The sequence below is a fragment of the Octopus sinensis genome, linkage group LG8 (genome assembly GCF_006345805.1).
Source record: "Octopus sinensis linkage group LG8, ASM634580v1, whole genome shotgun sequence".
NCBI classification, from domain to species: Eukaryota; Metazoa; Mollusca; class Cephalopoda; order Octopoda; family Octopodidae; genus Octopus; species Octopus sinensis.
The window spans coordinates 58,805,568-58,829,274 of NC_043004.1; the positions used below are offsets into that span (position 1 = coordinate 58,805,568).

The 23,707-nt window shown below is 41.2% G+C and overlaps 1 long non-coding RNA gene across 1 annotated transcript; it reads right to left on the reverse strand.

Moving 5' to 3' along the window:
- Window positions 1–2,225: 2,225 nt before the first annotated feature.
- On the reverse strand, window positions 2,226–22,520 carry LOC118764558. The gene is made up of 3 exons (XR_005000377.1): window positions 22,505–22,520; window positions 14,532–14,535; window positions 2,226–2,391 (listed from the first exon to the last, which is right to left on the reverse strand). It is a non-coding gene; the product is annotated as an uncharacterized LOC118764558 (long non-coding RNA).
- Between the last annotated feature and the right edge of the window lie 1,187 nt (window positions 22,521–23,707).

The following is a 23,707-nucleotide window of genomic DNA, read 5'->3' on the forward strand; positions in this document are numbered from 1 at the left end:
TTCATCGTCCAACTCGCACCTTGGACACGTCGGTGGCACTGAAACTCCGTGCCGTGATAACTTCTCGCGAACAGGTAAAGCATTCCTATAACACTGCCAGGCCAGGGATCTTTGGAAATTATCCAAATACCCCGACCTGAAAGTTTTTTTAAACAGGTTGGCAAGCTGGTCTTCATCAAACCCCAGAGCCCCTCCTAGGACGTCGTCGTTTTTTGCCTCTACCAGCCCTCTATAAAATACCAAGGTGGTATTTCCGCAGCCGGCCTTGCCCGCCTTGTGGATCAGCGTGAGTGCCTGTCGGCACTCCTTTTGCCATGGAGTCAGTTTCCATCTTTTGATGTAACCGGGTTTAAAATTCACTAAGGAGGCCGGTCTCGGGAAAAATCCTCCTGCCAGCGGACTCCACACCTTATCACCTTCCAGGTGGTGCCAGAGATGCCTTAGCCTCAACGCATGTCTGCGCATCATCAACCAAGGCATTCCTAACCCACCCTAAAGCAATAATAGGGGCGGTCAAGCCTCGTGCGTAGGGTTTTATAGGGGAGGGGGAGCGGAGGTGTGGGTAGAAGCCTGTGGCAGCGAGTGAAAGTGAAATATATATATATATAGAGAGAGAGAGACAGCGATGTGCGTAGGGTTTTATAGGGGAGGGGGAGCGGAGGTGTGGGTAGAAGCCTGTGGCAGCGAGTGAAAGTGAAATATATATATAGAGAGAGAGAGAGAGAGACAGCGATAACAGAGGGATATATATATATATATATATATATATATATCATCATCATCATCATCATCATTTATATATATATATATGTGTGTATGTATATATATATGTGTGCGTGTGTGTGTATATACAATGCATACACATATATGTATGTGTATGTATATATGTGTCTAAGCATGAACTCAAAATATTTTCGTCTGAGTATTATCTTCCTTTCAATTTCTACTTCCTCTTCTTTCTCTTAACAGTTACAGCAGTGAATGTTGATTACATCATTTTCTATAAACTACAATGTGTACTTTCCACATTCAAATTTGAAATTTTGGCATTTCAATAATATTTCTCTGTCTTTACTCATTCTTGAATTTGATGAAAATATAGCGATACATAAGCTGACTCAAGAATTCTCTAGTGAAACTTTTTTTTGATGTACCCAAATAGACCCAGAATGGGTCAAAACGCATGTTGTACACAATAAAGTCTATTACACATTCCATCTCCTATTTTATTAATATTGTTACCCCAACCGCCTCTATGAAGTTCCTGCAATAAATCTTCGGATAACAACAGGTAACCGAAACTATGCTGGTGCTTTACTCATCATCAGTTGATACATTTTGTATAATTTCTCCATTACATATATATATATATATTTCTTTACTGTCACAAGGGGCTAAACATAGAGGGGACAAACAAGGACAGACAAAAGGATTAAGTCGATTACATCAACCTCAGTGCGTAACTGGTACTTTATTTATCGACCCCTAAAGGATGAAAGGCAAAGTCGACCTTGGCGGAATTTGTACTCAGGATGTAACGGCAGATGAAATACGTGCTAACGTTTCTGCCAGCTCACCGCCTTAATATATATATATATATATATATGCACATACGTACATACATACATAAGGCAAGAAAAGCAGCAAAATGTGACAACTGATGCTGACTTTGTGGAGTTAGCATTGAAGATATCACCCACATCGTAAGCAGTTCTCCAAAAATATCATCATGGTATTATCTGCTAGGACACTGTACAATGAGATCTGTCAGAAGGATAACCTTGAGGACAAAGAAATAAGAACTAACAGTATGGTGGAAGCCGTAGCCAATCATAATAATAAGGAATACTGGTGGAATGTCCTGGTGAAAACCTCAATAACACAAAGCACAACAGACCTGATATAAGGATTTGGGATAGAGAAAATAGACTGTGTACAGTTGTAGAAACTGTGTACAGCGGATGTTAACATAATGCTAAAGATCAATGAAATAGAAAATACCTATACTGAACTATTGAGAAATCTGCAGTTATTCTATCCAGATTACAAGTTCAGGTTCATACCTGCAATTATTGGGGCACCGGGATGTATAACACACTACCTAAATACCAATCTTGAGAAATTAGGCTTCTCAAAACCAGAAAGGAGAAAGCTAATTTGAAGACTACAGATCCAATCGATCACTGGAACTGTAAAAATCTGTAAAACTTTCCAAAAGTTTATCATTGAAGTATATGTGAGCATGTATAAATATGCAAGTATATGCATCAGAATACATACATAAAACAAAACATACAAATCTGCACATATACATACATACAAATATACCTTATTGATGTTGTTGAAAATCCAATGAAGGAGGCTTGGATCTAGGTTACAAACCAACACTTTCTCTATTGGCGAGAAATCTTGACATAAAACTGAATAACGACACACACACATACATACGATGCATTGAGAGAAAAAGATACACACACAGGCATCAACACATTCATGAAACAGACATGCCTTCCTTCACTGATGCAGAGAAGGGCTGCCAGAAATACGTATGTGTCAGATCTGTTTAGCCATATCTAAGATGTAATCATTGATGTAGTATTATGTATTGTGAATTGTGTATAATTACTGAAGTATGAGGCTACTACCATCATATTAAAAAAAAAAAATCACAGGCATTAACAGGATATTGTTTGTTTAATAATTACATTGCTATCAGCCAGTTTTCCTTGTAACCATTTGCACACAATGGATGTGTGTTTGTGTGTGTTTGCATGAGTGAATGCATGTGTGTGTGTGTGTGGAGAGATGGACACATGCAAAAAATAGAACAAACAGAAGAGGTAATTTGTTGTTCTTATCCTATTCAATATCGTTCTCTATATCATACATACACACACATGCACACTCAAACACACTCTTAAACACATGCCCAAACATGCAAACAAATAAACAAATACATACATATATATATATATATATTATATATATATATATGTGTATATATATATATATATATATATTTAAATTATTGGAAATATCCAATCTGATAATGCTACTGAAATGACTTTGATTTTTGTTTTTCGTTTGTTTTTTAGATTTTTACATGTAGCCTGTATTACATATTATGTATTTATTTATGACATATTATGTATGTATGTGTGTGTGTGTGTGTGTGTGTGTGTGTGTGTGTGTGTGTGTGTAAAAAAATCTGTGCATTTGCATGCACACATGTGCACTAACACATATATGTTAGTTTATGGATAGTTTTGTAAACATAAAAATTGTGAATATTATGTGCAAAAGACCCATTTTCAAGCTGGCTCTATGCTTAGAAGTGAGTATATGTAGAAGTGACTGTCAATAAGTAGATAGTGGCTTCCAAATCTGACCAATGGTTGGCTTCATCTGGCAGACTGACAAAGTCAACAACTGAGATAACTTTAAAAGCACAATCAATAAAATTATACATATAGGCGTAGGAGTGGCTGTGTGGTAAGTAGCTTGCTAACCAACCACATGGTTCCGGGTTCAGTCCCAATGCATGGTATCTTGGGCAAGTATCTTCTGCTATAGCACCGGGCCGACCAATGCCTTGTGAGTGGATTTGGTAGACGGAAACTGAAAGAAGCCCGTCATATATATGTATATATATATATGTGTGTGTGTGTTTGTGTGTCTGTGTTTGTCCCCCTAGCATTGCTTGACAACCGATGCTGGTGTGTTTATGTCCCCGTTACTTAGCGGTTCGGCAAAAGAGACTGATAGAATAAGTACTGGGCTTACAAAAGAATAAGTCCCGGGGTCGAGTTGCACGATTAAAGGCGGTGCTCCAGCATGGCCGCAGTCAAATGACTGAACCACGTAAAAGAGAGTAGAGAGAGTATAGGCATAGAAGTGGGTGTGGGATAAGAAGATTGTTTCCCAACCACATGGTTCTGGGTTCAATCACACTACATGACATCTTGGGCATGTGTCTGTCATTATAGTCCCAGGCCAACCAGAGCCTTGTGGCTGGATTTGGCAGATGGAAACTGAAAGAAGCTTGTTGTATGCATGTGTGTGTGTGTGTGTGTGTCCTTGTCTAGACATCACATGTGACTGAATGTGTCCTCCATTTCAAATCTTCCACAAAAGCATGTCTGGTTGTGAGGAAATACTTGGAAAAGGGTGAGTGTTAGCTACAGGAGGGGCATCCAGACATAGAAAATCTTCCTCAGCAAAATTCCATCCTACCCAATATGGCATGGGTAAGTGGAGATATAAATGATGATGATGATGATATCTATTATAGGAAAGTAGACATTAAAACATAGCATATGATACTGGCAATAGGTACTCAAAATGGACCAAGTTCTTAAACAGCCATTATCAATATTACAGGTTTCACTGAACACCAAATCCAGAAACAGCTGTTAAGGATTACCAGCATTTTCCACTCTCTGAATAGTAATTCCCAGGAATTTTGCCTACCTGTCCAGGTTGAACTGATATGAAGGTCTACAGTAATTCTCCTCTATTTAATCTGTGACATTGCAGTATGAATATTTATGATTTATGCCTCTCTATGAAGCATCGCTGACTTTCATTCTCTTGGTTCTCCAGTTTTTGACTAAATTTATGTCTTTTTATACTCCTTGCTGTATAAATAATTTGAAACCTTTGCAACTACTTGGCTGTTTTTTATTATCTTTATTTTATTATACTTATACTCTTTTACTTGTTTCAGTCATTTGACTGCGGCCATGCTGGAGCACCACCTTTAGTTGAGCAAATCGACTCCAGGACTTATTCTTTGTAAGCCCAGTACTTATTCTATCGGTCTCTTTTGCCGAACTGCTAATTGACGGGGACGTAAACACACCAGCATCGATTGTCAAGCAATGCTAGGGGGACAAACACACACACACACACACACATATATATATATATATATATACATATATACGACAGGCTTCTTTCAGTTTCCGTCTACCAAATCCACTCACAAGGCATTGGTCAGGCGGGGCTATAGCAGAAGACACTTGCCCAAGATGCCACGCAGTGGGACTGAACCCGGAACCATGTGGTTGGTTAGCAAGCTACTTACCACACAGCCACTCCTATGCCTTATATATATGTGTGTGTGTATGAGTGAGTGTGTGTACACATACATATTTATACATACATACATACACAGATACACACACACATTCACACACACATGCACACTCACACATCCTCAAACACACTCACACACACAAATGCACATACACACTACAATCATCCAGTATTCATAGGTATATACACAATGACTTTATGGCTAATTCATGATGAGATGAAGGGCAGTAAAATCTCCCTCAAATTACACCCACCATCTTAAGATATGAACACATTGGATAATGGATATAGATAAAAGATTGGATAGTCATGGCTGGAGTGCTTTTGATTATAGGTCAACTCAGGACAAACTTATGACTAAACAGCAACAACCGTGGAAGTGCAATGGCCCAGTGGTTAGGACAGCGGATTCACAGTCATAAGAATGTGGTTTCGATTCCCAGACTGGGCATTGTGAGTGTTTATTGAGCAAAAACACCTAAGCTCTATGAGGCTCTAGCGGAGGAAGGTGGTGAACCCCGCTGTACTCTTTCACCACAACTTTCTCTCACTCTTTCTTCATACTTCTGCCACAAAGCAGAGGAACCATGGTGTAACCAACTATGGTGTGGTAAACTTTCAGACCCTAGTCTAGATTGCAAATTCTCTGTACCCCAGGATGGTTCAGCTATACACCCATTAAAAGCCTCCGATTACAGAATGGGGATAACAACGTAGCTTTCGCGCCCGTACAAATGCCAGTCTATCGCGTGTGATGGGTGGATCTTCAAGTTGCCACACGCATTCTTAGTAGCTTAGAGTAGGCTCAAATTAGTGACTATTCTTTATGGCTAATGGCGTGAGTCATGATTGGAAGAAGAAGAAGAAGAAGAAGAAGAAGAAAACAACTTTACTATCCTGATATATTAAAAAGAACAATGGATAATGTAGTTCTAGGTATATGAAAATTAATGGAAAGGTCATATCTGGAATCATAGACTGGAGCTGACTAAGGGTTAAGCAACAGCATTTATTGTAAAATTATTCATTTATTTTAATTCCTTTGAATATTTTTAATTGCTAAAAAAGTTGTTAAAAACACCCATATGCATACTTCATAGAATTATTAATTTATTTTAAATTCCTTAGAACTATTGTAATTGTCATTTTTAATTTATTTTTATTCCTCAGAATAATTTTAATTGCCAGAAGGTTCGTTAAAATATGTCTGCACTCAAGATCTAACATTAAATGACATTTTTTACAGGTTCGTTAAAGGTTCGTTAAAGGTTCGTTAAAATATGTCTGCACTCAAGATCTAACATTAAATGACATCAATATTACAGCTTTTAGTCAATTATATTAGATTCTTGATAAAAGATATGTTTTTGTAAAAGGGTAAAGACCCCCTTAGGTCATGAATAACCATGTGATTGCACCTAGAAAGTTATCCCGCTGAGACACAAGTCTGGGCAAGGTTGTTTGTGGGGAGCCAGCAGTTGCATATGCATACAAGCCTCTCCTCTACACACCATCAATATTATTCAAGTGGGGCTGAACCTGTGGCTCGTAAGCAAGCTACTTACCACACAGCCACTCCTACGCCTTGTAACAAAATTGTTACACTATGCAACAAAATTTTAATTTCTCTTTTTGGTCTTTGGCTGGGAGAGCATCATAGCCATGTGGTGAGAGGGATTCTTTGGGGTTTGAATAAATAGGCTTACAAAGAATAAGTCCTGAAGTTGATTTGCTCGACTAAAGGTGGTGCTCCAGCATGGCCACAGTCAAATGAACCCGGAACCATGTGGTTGGCAAGCAAGCTACTTACCACACAGCCACTCCTACAGTCATGTTTTTTTGGAAGATGATCCTTTCCACATCTTGGAGACCCTCAGGATCAACAAAGTTTTCAGAAATTTGAAGTGGAAGAAGAACCAAGGGATAGGATGCAGATCTATCACAAATGGAGTTCTATATTTAAGAGATGAGGAATTCTGTACATTATTTACATTATTTAGATTCGATGGATATTTGTCCTCTTCTTGTTTAGGCTGATATACCCTCCTGCCTTCTTCAGGTGTCTTGGGGAAATTTCAAAGCTGGGTTCTCATTCCTCACAAATGGCTTTGAAACAGTAGAAATTAAACTAAATAAAGTATTGGCCACAAGTATGGCAATGTGGTTTAGAAATTGGCATCTCAACCACCTGGCTTTAGGTTCAATACTACTGTTCAGTTCCTGTGACAAGTGTCTTCTACAATAGCCTCATCATCGTCATCATATTTAGCATCTATATTCTGTGTTGGCATGGGTTGGACAGTTCAACTGGATCCAGCGAATTGCAAGGGCCATCTCAAGCTCGTGTATATATGTATGTATGTATGTATGTATGTATGTATGTATGTATGTATGTATGTATGTATGTATGTATGTATGTGTGTGTGTGTATACACATTGGCGTTAGGAAGGGCATTCAACCACAGAAATCTTGCCAAATCAGACTGGAGTTTGGTGCAGCTCCCCAGCTTGTCAGCTCTGATCAAACCATTCAGTCCATGCCAGCATGGGCAATGGACATTAACTGATTATGATTATGATGATGATATATAGTCATTGACTCTGTCCGTTATCTGAATGACTATTGAAAAGGTTGCAAGGCACAACGAAAATTTTAGGGAAAATAAATAAGTAAATGTGTGGTAATTTTACCAGTGAACGTGTTATATAATAAGGCACTAAAAGAGAATGATTCTCCCCAAACACAACAAAATCGACCCCGGGACTTATTCTTTGTAAGCCCAGTACTTATTCTATCGGTCTCTTTTTCCAAACCGCTAAGTGACGGGGACGTAAACACACCAGCATCGGTATCAAGCAATGCTAGGGGACAAACACAGACATACACACACACATATATATATAGATACATATATACGACAGCTTCTTCTCAGTTTCCGTCTACCAAATCCTCACAAGGCATTGGTCAGCCCGGGGCTATAGCAGAAGACACTTGCCCAAGGTGCCACGCAGTGGGACTGAACCCGGAACTTTAGCTGGTTAGCAAGCTACTTACCACACAGCCACTCCTACACCTATATATATATATATATATATATATTATATTATATATATATATATATATATATTAATATATATGTATGTATATATATATATGTATATATATGTATATATTATATGTATAATATATATATATACATATATATACAACATACATATATATACATATCTATATATATACATATATATATATATATTATATATATTATATATATATATATATATATATTGCTTAAATATATACATTACTCTTACACACATTCAATCTACTCGCCATTATACCACCACGACACTGGACACACACACACTACTACTCAACACACGCTGGCACGCTACATACGCCCCCACCCCTTCCCCTCCCTCCCTTCCTCCTTCCTTCTTTTTCTTACTACTACGACCTTGTCTGCTAAGCTGACCACTAGTCTCGCCCTACCTCACACGCCTACACACAGACGCCACACTAACACACACATATATTTTTGTGTTTTTTTCATCTCGCCTCACACACACACATACACACACGCACACGCACACACTCACACATACACACACATCTGTTGCGTTACCAACCTTATCTCCACTCTTTTGCCTTTAAAAACCCACTTTGCTCTGTTATCGTAAACATCCGCCTTTCACCATGTGCAACTCGTAAACACCAGTCGTCTTTTTTCTCTTTCCCTGTTGCCCGCTCTGGGATCTTTCTTTCCTCTCTCTTCCTTCTTTATATTTCCGACGAAGAGCTCCGCTCGAAACGTCATACCTCCCTGCTTCCATTTCCTGAGCGCCTATTAATAATAATACTGTAATTGTTCCATTGTTGTTGTTTTTTTGTTTCCCGTTTGGATTAAAATTATACCACTGCGCGCCTACACGGACCCCTTGTACCTTGGATACCAATTCCCGGATTTTTGCACCTACGGATTATTGTTACCATTCTTCCTGACCTACGGATCACCCGCAACCTTCTTCCGGAGTACCGCCATTACCGTGATTGAAAATCATTACCTAATCTGTCCGTTGACTCTCAAATCTCTTTCCTGACTTTTTTCAACTTTTTTCTATTGTTTTCAAACGTCTTCACCCTTTTCTTCTTTCGTTGTTTTCCTGTTGTCTCTCCTTTTTCCTGTTTCGCCACCACCCACTTTACCTGTTTGCCACCACTTCTCATCATGCCTGACTTGCACTCGTTCGTCCAACACCTTCAATCCCTCCTCAGCCGCTACCTCGCGTTCTTCCCCCCACAATGTTCCGCACCTGCTATAAAACTTTCCCGCTTGCTTTTTAAGAAAACCCGCCACTCGAGTCATCTTTCCTTTCTTAGCCGGTGCCTCCGCCATCATATCACACCCCGCGGGTTCCTCTTGAAGTTCCACGCTACTCCCTATTCCTCCCCTTCATCGAACCCACCCTCGCTCGTACCTCCCGCTCCCTCCTCCGCGCCACCATCCGCTCCACCCGCCCCCTCCTTGACTCCCTCGACCATCAACTTCCCCAGGCCTACCTCCTTCTCTCCGCCCTCTGCCCTCCACTCTTCACCCAACCTATCCTCCGCTTCATTCTTAATCTCAACCACCAACTCTACAACCACCTCACACACACAAAAACAAAAAACTCCACACTTCTCCTCAACCCCCTCACCCCTTCCCATCCTCCCCCACTGTTCCCCCCCCTCCTTCGCACCTACCCCACCCTTCCACGGACCCACACACCCCCACCGTGACCTTCCTACGCCTAACCCATCTTCACCCAACCACCCCTACCCTCCCCTTCACACCCTGCCCCCCTCCGCCTGCCCCTAGTCCTCCCACCACCCGCTTCCTCGCGCTGTGTCACTATACCCCCCACCTCCCCCTCTCCGCCGCTGAGCGCTCCCTCCTCAGTAAGGGTCTCCGCTTCACGCCACTCACGCGCCACTGTGATGAGTTCGAGACTCGGGCGGACGTCAACCTGTTCCTGCGCCGCCTCAAACTTCGCGCATACTACCACGCGTCCCCGCAGCGTCACAACAATCAGGATTGCCTTTTGGAGCTGGGGCGTCGTCCATCCATCTGGACGCCCGCCCCCAGGCCTTTTCAGTAGCCTAGATTCGTTTGTACATGACTGCAACGCTTTGGTCCACCGTTTCAACTTTGCACCAAGACCCCGCCGAGCCAACCTCACTCGGGCCGAATCCATTGCCCTTCGCCACCTCCGCCGTCGTGATGACATTGTCATCAAACCGGCGGACAAAGGCGGGGCAGTGGTAGTGTGGCGCGCGGACCTATACAGAGGAGGAAGCGCTCAACCAGCTTCAAAATCCACTCTTCTATCGCCTCCTCCCCTCCGATCCCACCTCCTCCTACCAACAGCGAGTGTCCTCCACCATCCACGACCTCATCTCCTCCTCCGCTCTCCCCCCTCACCGCCACCAACCTCATCGTCCGCACACCCCGCACCTCCACCATCTACTTCCTTCCCAAGATCCATAAACCCTCTAATCCTGGCCGTCCCATAGTCTCTGCCTGTAATTGCCCCACTGAACTCATCTCCCTATACCTCGACCGCATCCTGTCCCCCTTAGTCGCAGCCCTCCCATCCCACATACACGACACCAACCACGCCCTCCGTCTCTTCAATTCCTTTTCCTTCCCTTCCAGCCCCTCACACCTCCTCTTCACTTTAGATGTAAAATCCCTGTACACAGTGATTCCCCACAATGACGGTCTCCTAGCCCTCCAACACTTCCTCGACCGTCGTCCCGACCCCACCCCCAGCACCCCCACCCTTCTCCGTTTGGCTGAGCTCGTCCTCACCCTCAATTGCTTCACGTTCGCCGGGGAAACGTACCAACAGGTGTCCGGGGTCGCGATGGGAACTAGGATGGGCCCCAATTTCGCCAATCTCTTTCTTGGCTACATTGAGGCCCAAGTGTTCTCCAGTTCTCTGGGCCGACCCCCGAACTATACGGTCGCTATATCGACGACTGCGTAGGTGCCACCCTCCTTTCCCGTGAACTTCTCTGCCAATTCATCTCTTTCCTTTCCAACTTTCACCCCTCTCTTCAATTCACCTCCACCATCTCCAACACCTCTGTCAACTTCCTTGACATCTCTCTCCGCATCGATCACCCCTCCAGCTCTCTCACCACCACCGCCTTTTTTAAACCTACGGATTCCCACCTCTATCTCAACTTCTCTTCCTCCCACCCCTTCCACACCAAACGAGCCATCCCCTACTCCCAGTTCCTCCGCCTCCGACGTTTGTGCAGCCGCGACCAGGATTCGAGACCCAATCTCAATACCTGGCCCGCATGTTCAGACTCCGAGGTTACCCACCCATACTCCTCTCTGATGCCCTCACCCGCGCCCGTCGCATCGACCGCACTACCGCCCTCCCTGTCTCCTTCCCCCCGCCCCCAACCGCACCCCCTCCCCCTCCTTTTCCACCCCTCTACCCTACCCCTTCGTCGCAAGATACTACGTGCCTTCCGTCGCCTCCAGCTTGATCCCACCACCCGCCCCATTTTCCCTAACCTACCCCTGTCCTCTTTCAAACGAGCCCGCAATCTGCGTGACCTCCTGGTCCACAGCACCCTCTCTCCTCCCCCTCAGCCCCACACGGATCATTCCCTTGCTCTAGATCCCGCTGCAACACTTGCCCCTTCATCACCAACACCACCGCTGTCACGGCTCCAACCTGCACACTGTACGCATTAGGCACTCTTTTACGTGCACCTCGTCTGGCCTTATTTACTGCATTAAATGCAACCTATGCGGGATGCTGTATGTAGGACAGACGGGACGCCGGTTGTCCGACCGTTTCACTGAACACTTGAGGGACGTTCGCCTACACTCTCTTTCTCCCGTCGCACGCCACTCCGCTCGGCCGGCCATTCCCTAGATGACATCTCAGTGTTTGGTCTCGCCCCCCACCATGGTCGCCCACTTTCCAGGCTCCACTTGGAGCAACGCTACATCTTCACCCTACAAACTACCACCCCACACGGACTTAACACAGCCCCCTCCTCTTGAGATCCGTTTTTTTTTTTTTTTTTGTGGACACACCACCCACACACCCCACCACCTACCTCCCACACGCACACACCCACCCACCTACCTCCCACACCCACCCACCCACCTACCTCCCACACGCCTGTTCACACACACACATACGTAGACCCATCTACGTACATACATTCACACATTTAATCACACACACTTACAGACATACTAACACACACTAACATACAAACCAACATGCACATACACACACACATACATACATACGCACACACATACATACTTACACACACACACACACACACAGACATACATACACACATACACACACACATACATACGCACATACATACACACACACTCACACACACACACCGCACGTACATACTTCACACACACACATGCAAACATACATGTAGGCACATACATACATACATACCTACACATGCACACCCTTACACTGAATGCACACACACATACACCTTTTTGCATCCAGGCAGCCCCCCTCTTTTCTGCTTTCCGGTTTTGGCTGATGGATCCTCGGTTCCCGCGTAGCGGGGCGTTCGAGGGCCTTTGCGCTCGCGCGCCTTGGCGCGCGCTGGGGGCTTGGTCGGCCCTTGGGCTTGCGTTGTACTGCTTGTGCGTTGTGTGCGTGAGCGCGCTTCGTGTGTGTGGGCTTGCTTCGGATGTGCGCGTGCGTATGTATGCATACATACCCACACACTCGCATGCATCCCTACCCACATACATACACGCACACCTACTCACACACACACATACACACACATACCTGCACACACACACACATACATACATACACATACATACCTACTTCAGACATACACACACACAGACATACACCCATACACTCACACTCACACGCATACACACACACACATACACACGCACACGTAAACATACACACACACACCACACATACATTACACTTGTATACACACACACTTACATTCATACACACACACACCTACACAGCCATACCCTCACTCAGACACACACATCTACCTACACACACACAAAAACACACACGGACACACACCCATACATACATACATCTACACACACACGCCTACACACATACATAACACATACATAAACACACACACACATACACATATACACACATACGCACACACACATATACTTATACACATGCACACACACACATACATACATACACCCATATACATACACACACACATACCCACATACTCCTATACGCACATACATACACACACAGACAACACCACATACACACTCACACTCACACTTACGCACACACCAATCCATAAACACGCAACACGCACACACACATACACAACACACGCACCTACATACACACACGCACATACACCACGCATACACACACATACATTACACACGTACACACACACCTACCATACACATGCATACACACACACACAACAAACATGCACGGACACACCAGACATACACACATACACCTATATACACACGCCCACACACCTACATACACACACATATACACACGCCCACACACCTACATACACACACATACATACACACACATACACGGACACACCCATACACTTACATACATACACCTATACACACACGCCTACACACCTACATACACACACATGCATACACACACACACACATGTACGCACATACACACACATATACACATACATATATACCCACACACATGCACACACACACACACATACGCACATGCATGCATGCATGCATGCACACGCGCACACCTACACGCATACACACACACACACGCACGTACACATACATACATACACACACGCATACATACACCCATACACATACATGCATCCTACACACACATACATACACACTCACACATACATACACACACACACACTCACTCACAACCTGTATGTACGCGCACACACATGCACATACACACACTTCCCCACACCCACACGTACATACATACACACTCACACACATACACACACACACACACACACGGACATACATCTATGCACACACATACATACACACATACTCACATACATTCATCGGACACACTGCCACCCGGACATACACACAGACACACTCACACATCCACACACATACATACTTACGCGCATACTCGCAGGCGCGCGCACGCACGCGCTTGCGCCGGTTCGCGCACGCATACGCGCCGCAGGCACCTCGCTCTTGGACCCGACGAGACCTCCCGCCCGTTCCTGGGACCGTCGCGTGTCGTTGGGTTTTCCCACGCCCGTCTCCGCGGGACCACTCTTCCATCTTCCCCTCAGCTGGAGTCCTTTTTCCTTAACCCCCCCCTTTTTCGTTACACACACGCGCACACATATACACACATGCTTAAATATATACATTACTCTTACACACATTCAATCTACTCGCCATTATACCACCACGACACTGGACACACACACACACTACTACTCACACACGCTGGCACGCTACATACGCCCCCACCCCTTCCCCTCCCTCCCTTCCTCCTTCCTTCTTTTTCTTACTACTGACCTTGTCTGCTAAGCTGACCACTAGTCTCGCCCTACCTCACACGCCTACACACAGACGCACACACTAACACACACATATATATTTTTTTGTTTTTTCATCTCGCCTCACACACACACATACACACACGCACACGCACACACTCACACATACACACACATCTGTTGCGTTACCAACCTTGTCTCCACTCTTTTGCCTTTAAAAACCCACTTGCTCTGTTATCGTAAACATCCGCCTTTCACCATGTGCAACTCGTAAACACCAGTCGTCTTTTTTCTCTTTCCCTGTTGCCCGCTCTGGGATTTTCTTTCCTCTCTCTTCCTTCTTTATGTTTCCGACGAAGAGCTCCGCTCGAAACGTCATACCTCCCTGCTTCCATTTCTGAGCGCCTATAATAATAATACTGTAATTGTTCCATTGTTGTTGTTTTTTTGTTTCCCGTTTGGATTAAAATTATATATATATATATATATATAAAAATATTAAGGAATGACCCTGACAGGTCGTTCAACTCACTTGAAAAGAGCAGCAAACTAAACCGCAAAAATAGTAGTAATTCGGAAAGCTAAAGGAGAATAAAAACATTATCCCTTTCATTCAGAATTACTACTATTTTGCGGTTGAGTTTGGCTGCTCTTTTCAAGTGAGTTGAACGACCTGTCAGGGTCATTCCTTAATACTTTTGAATATATTATATAGTCTGTGACTATTTCTATCTTCTCAATTGACCGCTGGTTGCAGAAATTTTTCTGAATTTTTCTTGAATTTTTTTGCTACCCTATATGATAAATTATATATATTATCTATAATCTTTTTACTCTTTACTTTTTACTTGTTTCAGTCAATTGACTGCGGCCATGCTGGAGCACTGCCTTAATCGAGTAACTCGACCCCAGGACTTATTCTTTTGTAAGCCCAGTACTTATTTTATCGGTCTCTTTTGCTGAACTGCTAAGTTACGGGGACATAAACACACCAGCATCGGTTGTCACGCAATGCTAGGGAGACAAACACTGACACACACACACATATATATATATACATATATACGACGGGCTTCTTTCAGTTTCCGTCTACCAAATCCATTCACAAGCCTTTGGTTGGCCCGAGGCTATAGTAGAAGACACTTGCCCAAGGTGCCACGCAGTGGGACTGAACCCGGAACCATGTGGTCGGTAAACAAGCTACTTACCACACAGCTACTCCTACGCCTATATACATATATTTTTGCCAATACACACACACACACATATATATATATATATATATATATATATGCACACACACACACATTGGCAAAGTATGCTGCCAAAACAAACTAAGAAATAGTAGTCTTTAGACAAAGTCTTGAGTTGTCGATACCCTTTTGTCAAAGTCGCCATCAAACATGCAGTGACCCTGCGATTGATCCCTTAAATAAATCATGTATCTAATGATGCTATTGTTCAGAAACTGTGTTTAAAAAAAATACCATCAAAATGAATGAATAAAAATGTGCTGCGGCTGCCACTGCTGGTTCTGTGTACTTATCTGAAGAATGAAAGCAATCATCTCAATTTAATGATCTATTGTTTATATTTTGCTCCTCTAAATAAACTAGGAAAAGGGGGAAAAGAACATATGTTCACAGTTGACCAAATGGCATAACAGAATAATGTTTCTAGAACACAACTCAGAATTCTTTGGAAAATGGATTTGAAGTTCAATACCATATAAATCGAAAAGAATTGAATTTTTGGAGTAAACTTAACATGAGATTTTGAAGAATTACAAGAATCATGTAGGTGTAGACATGGTTAACCCTTTAGCATTGAAACCGGCCATATCCGGCCATAAGTATTCTGCCTGTTTTATGGTCAAACTGGCCAGTTCTGGTCTCTCACACCTACCCTACAATATGGTTTTTAAAATTAACAGCTACCTCATCAAAATCTTACAGCTACAAGATGATGCACAATTAGTTTAAAACAATGTGGATAAAAAAGCATTAGTTTTGGCAGAATAATGCGAACACTAAAGAGTTAAGAAGCTCGCTTTGCAGTTAAGTGATTTCAAGTTCAGTTCCTTTGTGAGGCACCTTGGTCAAGTGTCCTCTACTATAGCTCCAAGCTTTGTGAGTGAATTTAGTAGATGGAAGCTGTGCAGAAGTCTATCATGTGTGTGTGTGTGTTTACACAGTGCCACCTGACTGGCACCTGTGCTGGTGGCACATAAAAAACATCATTCGAGTGTGAGCGATGCCAGTGCTGCCTGACTGGTTCTCATGCTGGTGGCACGTAAATGCACCTACTACACTCTCAGAGTGGTTGGCATTAAGAAGGACATCCAGCTGTAGAAACCTTGCCGTCAAACCATCCAACCCATGCCAGCATGGAAAGCGGATGTTAAGCAATGATGATGATGATGATGGCGATGATATATATATGTATGTGTATATATATACATACATACATATATATATATATAATATATATATGTGTGTATATATATATATATATATATATATGTGCATACATATATATATATATATGCATACATATATATATATATATATAATATATATATATATATATATATATATATGTATATATATATATATATATATATATATATGTATACTGGACACTTGTATTCGCTTCAATATTTGCAGCTTTAAATAAATCTGTTCTTCGTATGAAACAATTGTACTGAACAACTAATCCATTCTTGTTGCTTTTTTCTTGTGTATATATATATGTTTCATGCATATATATATATATATGCATGAAACACTCAGTCCTTGAGTCAACTCTGTTGCTTCTGCTAAATATTAATAAAAATATAACATATACTCATATTTTGAGTTCTATTTTTCCTGTTTGCATCACCATACCTGTATGTATGTATGTATGTATGTATGTATGTATGTATGTATGTATGTATGTATGTATGTATGTATGTATGTAGGTAGGTAGGTAGGTATGTATGTGTGTATGTATGTCTGTAGGTATGTATGTGTATGTATGTATGTAGGTAGGTATGTGTGTATGTATGTATGCATGGACAGATGGACGAATGGATGGATGGATGGATTGACAGATTGACGGATGGATGGACGGATGGGTGTGTGTGTGTCTTGGTGTTTGTCCCTTATCACCACTTGACAACTAGTTTTGGTCTGTTCATGTCCCATAACATAGCAGTTCAGCAACAGAGACTGATAGAGTAATTACTAGACTTATAATAAGTACTGGGGTCAACTAAAGCCTTCAAGGCAATCCTTCAAGGCATGCCTGAAATCCAATGACTGAAACAAGTAAGTACGGGAAACAAAATCAGAATTACATGGTTGCATGGTTAAGAAGTTCATCTCACAATCACTAGATCCCAGGTTCAATCTCACTGAGGCAAGTGTTCTTTTTTTTATATACTATTGCCATGGGTCGATCCAATTCCTAAGAATTGAGTGAAATTGATTAGACAGAAACTGTATGGAAGCCTGCTCTTCTCACACACTGTGTTACACTGATTCTACCTAAGAATTACATTAATGGCACACAGTGTCTTTGGAGTACTCAGCCACATACATGGTAAGTAGTGAGTAAATGACTCAGTTTATTGAACAGTGGATCCTCATCCACAATGAAATCAAAGAAGATCTATGAGCTTTACATGCCCAAACATACTCATTATGTGCTAAAATGAATTCAACTTTATCAGTATAGGCATAGGTGTGGGTGTGTGGTAAGTAGCTTGCTTACCAACCACAAGATTCAGTCCCACTACGTGACACCTTGGGCAAGTGTCTTCTACTATAGCTTCAGGCCAACCAAAGCCTTGTAAGTGGATTTGGTAGATGGAAACTGAAAGAAGCCAGCTGTATATATGTATATATATATATATATATATATATATATATATATATAATATATATATATGTGTGTGTGTGTGTGCATGTCTGTGTGTCTGTGTTTGTCACGCCAGCATCGCTTGACAACCGATGCTGGTGTGTTTACGTCCTCCGTAACTTAGCGGTTTGGCAAAAGCGACCGATAGAATAAGTACTAGGCTTCCAAAGAATAAGTCCTGGGGTTGATTTGCTCGAATAAAGGCTCCAGCATGGCGACAGTCAAATGACTGAAACAAGTAAAAGAGGAAAAGAGTGGTTCTCAACCATTTTTTGACTATGGAACCTTTGATTGCTATTTTACACAGGTGGACTCTCAGAGCCATTCAATGTTTAAAAAATCTTATTATATTTCTATAATTAAATATTATTATTACAGAGATGTACTTGCATAGCAAGTGACCTGATCTGAGATCATGTACTGGAACAAAAACAATTGCAGCGTGGAAGGTGTTTATAAGCCATTTAAGAAACACACAAAAACCTTTAGATTCGCTTCAACATTTAAATTTAATTTGTCATAATATAAATATTTTTAGGAATTGTATAAAAAATAAAAATGTTTTGTGTGTTGTAAAAGTATAACCAGTTTATTGCACATGAATTTTAACAGCAATATCTTATGTGGATCCCCAATGGCCATATAGACTCTAATGGAGAACCACTGCCTTAATTGAGATAATACAAACTAAGAGGTAATGTAAGCTCAGGTAGGTTTGAGCCAGTATTGGCCCAGGCCATGTATAATTTAGCAACACCAAAGCTGAAATATATTTTATACAAAATAAAAACATTTATGCATCACATGTAATCACTTCAAATAACTCTATACTGCATTTCTTATATTGTTAGAAATTTGTATATTTTCATTTTTTTTTGGGGGGGGGGTCAAAATTATCTGAAATATCATTTTATCATTCAGATTATTGAATGTTGTTACACCCCTCTGAACACAGTGTACTTCTTTGCATTGTTGTAGCTTTTGGATGATGTCATCCCAGTGACTTGGTAGGCAGGCCAAACATAGCCCCAAAATGTAACACTAGTCTGTCACAGGGCTACCAATTTACAACTATGTGGACTGGAGCCACATAATATGAAGTCTTTTGATCAAGAACACAACACGCTGCCAACACCAAAATCAGAACCAAAATCTTACAACTGTGAGTCTAAAACTCTAACCACAAGGCCATGTACCTTCATAATCTACTCTTTTACTCTTTTACTTGTTTCAGTCATTTGACTGCGGCCATGCTGGAGCACCGCCTTTAATCGAGCAACTCGACCCAGGGACTTATTCTTTTTTGTAAGCCTAGTACTTATTCTATCGGTCTTTTTGCCGAACCGCTAAGTAACGGGGACATAAGCACACCAGCATCGGTTATCAAGCAATGCTAGGGGGACAAACAGACATACAAACATACATGCACACACACATATATATACATATATACGACAGGCTTCTTTCAGTTTCCGTCTACCAAATCCACTCACAAGGCTTTGGTCGGCCCGAGGCTATAGTAGAAGACACTTGCCCAAGGTGCCACGCTGTGGGACTGAACCCGGAACCATGTGGTTGGTAAACAAGTTACTTACCTCACAGCCACTCTTGTGCCTATATAATATAATCACTTAGAATATAATCACTTTTTAATATCATATTAACTAAGCAGTATATTTTATTGTGTCTGAGGAGAGTCATTCTCTTTTAGTGCCTTATTATTTAACATACTCACTGGTTCGATTTCCACTCATTTACTTATTTATTATCCAAGTTGCAAAAAGGAACGCATCTCTGAAAATGGACAGAGTCAACAACTATTGAAAAGGTTGCAAGCTGCAACAAAAATTTTAGAAAAAATAAATAAGTAGATGAGTGGAAATCGAACCGGTGTGTGTGTTAGATATAAGGCACTAAAAGAGAATGATTCTCCCCTGACAAAATAAAATATGCTTCAACACATGAATTCACATAAAGAATCTTGCAAACCAAATCCAAAAACGAAACTAAGAAGTTGTTATCCATAAAGGGGCCAGCCTTTATGCATTTATCTATCTCTCTTTATGGACTGAGTAGTAGGTTCATTCCTTCTAAACAATATTGGTTTAGCAAAATCATTAAAAAGGAAAGAAAAAAACCTTGTGGTACTCATTCCAGCTGGTTATATTCAAAATTCCATCAAATTCAAATCCTGTCATTGCATTTCATTCTTTTGCGTTTCATCTTTTTGGGATCAGTAAAATTAAGTACCAGCCGAATACTGGGTCAACTATATGTGACCCAAGGTTACACATTTTGAGGGTTAATGCAATTGGTAAAAATTCATTAATAATATGATGGTAAGATCCACTATGCCATATTCCCACAGGCATATGGCGTAGTGGTTAAGAGCGCAGGTTACTAACCACAAGATTCCAAGTTTGATTCCAAGCAGTGACCTGAACAATAATAATAATAATAATAATAATAATAATAATAATAACAACAACAACATCGAAAAATACCTTAGGAATGAGAACCAAGGTTCAAAATTTCCCCAAGACACCTGAAGAAAGCTGGAGGGTATATCAGCCGAAACATTGTGTTAACAACAAACAAGATGAGGACAAATATCAGTTGAATGTAAATAATGTAAATAAGGCACATAATTCCTCATCTCTTAAATATAGAACTATGGTAAGATCAATTGATTAACATATTGACATTTCTGGCAAATAAACTCCATCCATTCACTCCAAGACTTCCTAATTACACAGGAAACTTGTAAGTAAAAGCATTTTTACCTTTTCCTCTCTGTGTAAGAAGACATTACAATAGAACCGTGTTAACCACTTAAACAGATTTAGCAGAGAAATATAGAAGTAGTCATAGTAGTAGTGATGGCGGTGATGGTGGTGGTGGTGGTGGCGGTGGTGGTGGTCGTCGTAGTAGTAGTAGTAAGAGTAGTAAAAGCAGCTGCAGCAGCAGTAGTAGTAGTAGTGGCAGCAGCAGCAGCAGCAGTTATCCTTTCTACTATAGGCACAAGAACCTGAAATTTTGGTGGAAGGGGCTAGTCAATTACATTGACCCCAATGCTTAACTGGTACTTATTTCATTGACCCAAAAGAATGAAAAGCAAAGCTGACCTTGGCAGAATTTGAACTCAGAAGATGAAATTAGAAAAATTGCTTTTAAGCATTTTATCCAGCATGCAAACAATTCTGCCTGCCCAACGCCTTAACCCTTTAGCATTTAATCCAGCCATATCTGACCCAAGTATTCTACTTGTTTTATATTAAAACTGACTAGATCCAACTTCTCACACCTACCCTACAATGTTGTTCTAAATATATACAAACACATTATTGAAATCTTAAAGCTACAAGATAATGCATGATCAATTCAAAACAATGTGAAGAAATAAGCATCGCTTCTGACAGAGTAATTTGAATGTTAAAGTATTAGTACTGGTTTCAAAATTTGGCACAAGGCCAGCAACTTCAGGGTGGGGGTAAGTTGGTTATATCAACTCCAGTGGTCCACTGGTACTTATTTACTTATTTTATCAACCCCGAAAGGATGAAAGAAAGTTGACCTCGGTAGAATTCACACTCAGAATGTAAAGTTGGAATAGATACCGTTAAGCATTTTATCTTGTGTGTTAATTATTCTTATGTCTTTATTGCCCACAAGGGGCTAAACATAGAGGGGACAAACAAGGACAGACAAAGAGATTAAGTCGATTACATCGACTCCCTGTGTGTAACAGGTACTTAATTCATCGACCCTGAAAGGATGAAAGGCAAAGTCAACCTCGACAGAATTTTAACTCAAAACATAACGGCAGACGAAATACCTATTTCTTTACTACCCATAAGGGGCTAAACATAGAGGGGACAAACAAGGACAGACAAACGGATTAAGTTGATTACATTGACCCCAGTGTGTAACTGGTACTTAATTTATCGACCCCGAAAGAATGAAAGGCAAAGTCGACTTTGGCGGAATTTGAACTCAGAACCTAACGGCAGACGAAATACGGCAACGCATTTCGCCCGGCATGCTAATGGTTCTGCCAGCTCGCTGCCTTAGCAACAACACTGATGACACTGACGCCAATGCTGATGAAGCTAATCATGAGGATCTATGATAAAAAAATGTTCAGGTTTGTCCATTCCATCTTTTTGCAAGAACTTCTGCAGTCGAGGTGTTCATTTTAAAGATGTTACATTGATTTTAGGGAGATTCAGCTGCTATTTGTAGCAGGTCAAACAACTGTGTAGAGGTTCTCTCATTGCCATGTTAAAGGAAAGAAATATTTTTTTATTTCGTTGCTGCTGCTATTGTTCTTGTTTAACCCCAGGTAAGCTGACATAGCAGGACTATAAACAAGTACATTGAAAACTTGTAGCAGTAACCATCCTATTTATTTTTCCCTAGGACCACATTATCCAAGGTGTCCTTTTTCATTCCTAAGACTATAGTGTGTGATTTGAGAGAGATTTAGTAACTCTTTCTAGCCAGGTCAAATGGTTGCATAGAATTTCCCCATTAGAGGAATAGCAATTCAATAATGTAATATTAAAACCATCATTTAGAGCATCAGTAATGTTAATGAAATGGTCCTGGCTTGGGAAAAAGAAAATTATTAACTCAAATCATAATCTCTAATCCCAAAGAACTAATCTGCTGATTAGGCTAACTTTATTCTTTATATTTTCTTTTCCTATCTTCTGTCTTCTTTCATATACCAGCTACAGTGTTTGTTTGTTATATATATATATATATATATATATATATATATATGCACACATGCACACACACATCCATATATGTATGTACATCTTTCCTTTTTTTTTTCAATGAGATCAGCAAACATGTTTCTAAACAGCAGAAATATGCTTCCCAAGATGCTAACTGAATTAATAAGAGGTCAAAATTAAGCTATTTACATTCCAAACTGTCTCAAACAGAGATTTTTGATACGAGCTATGCATCATAATTCTGTTGTAATCATCATCAATATCTTCCTTATCACTGTTTTCTCAATATCCATGCTTCCATACTGCCATGGGTATACTATGATCTGCCTAATTCCTGCAGAATCCGCTACTTAGTTCTTCAGTAAAGCAAATCAATAATGCATATCAGAACGTCTTG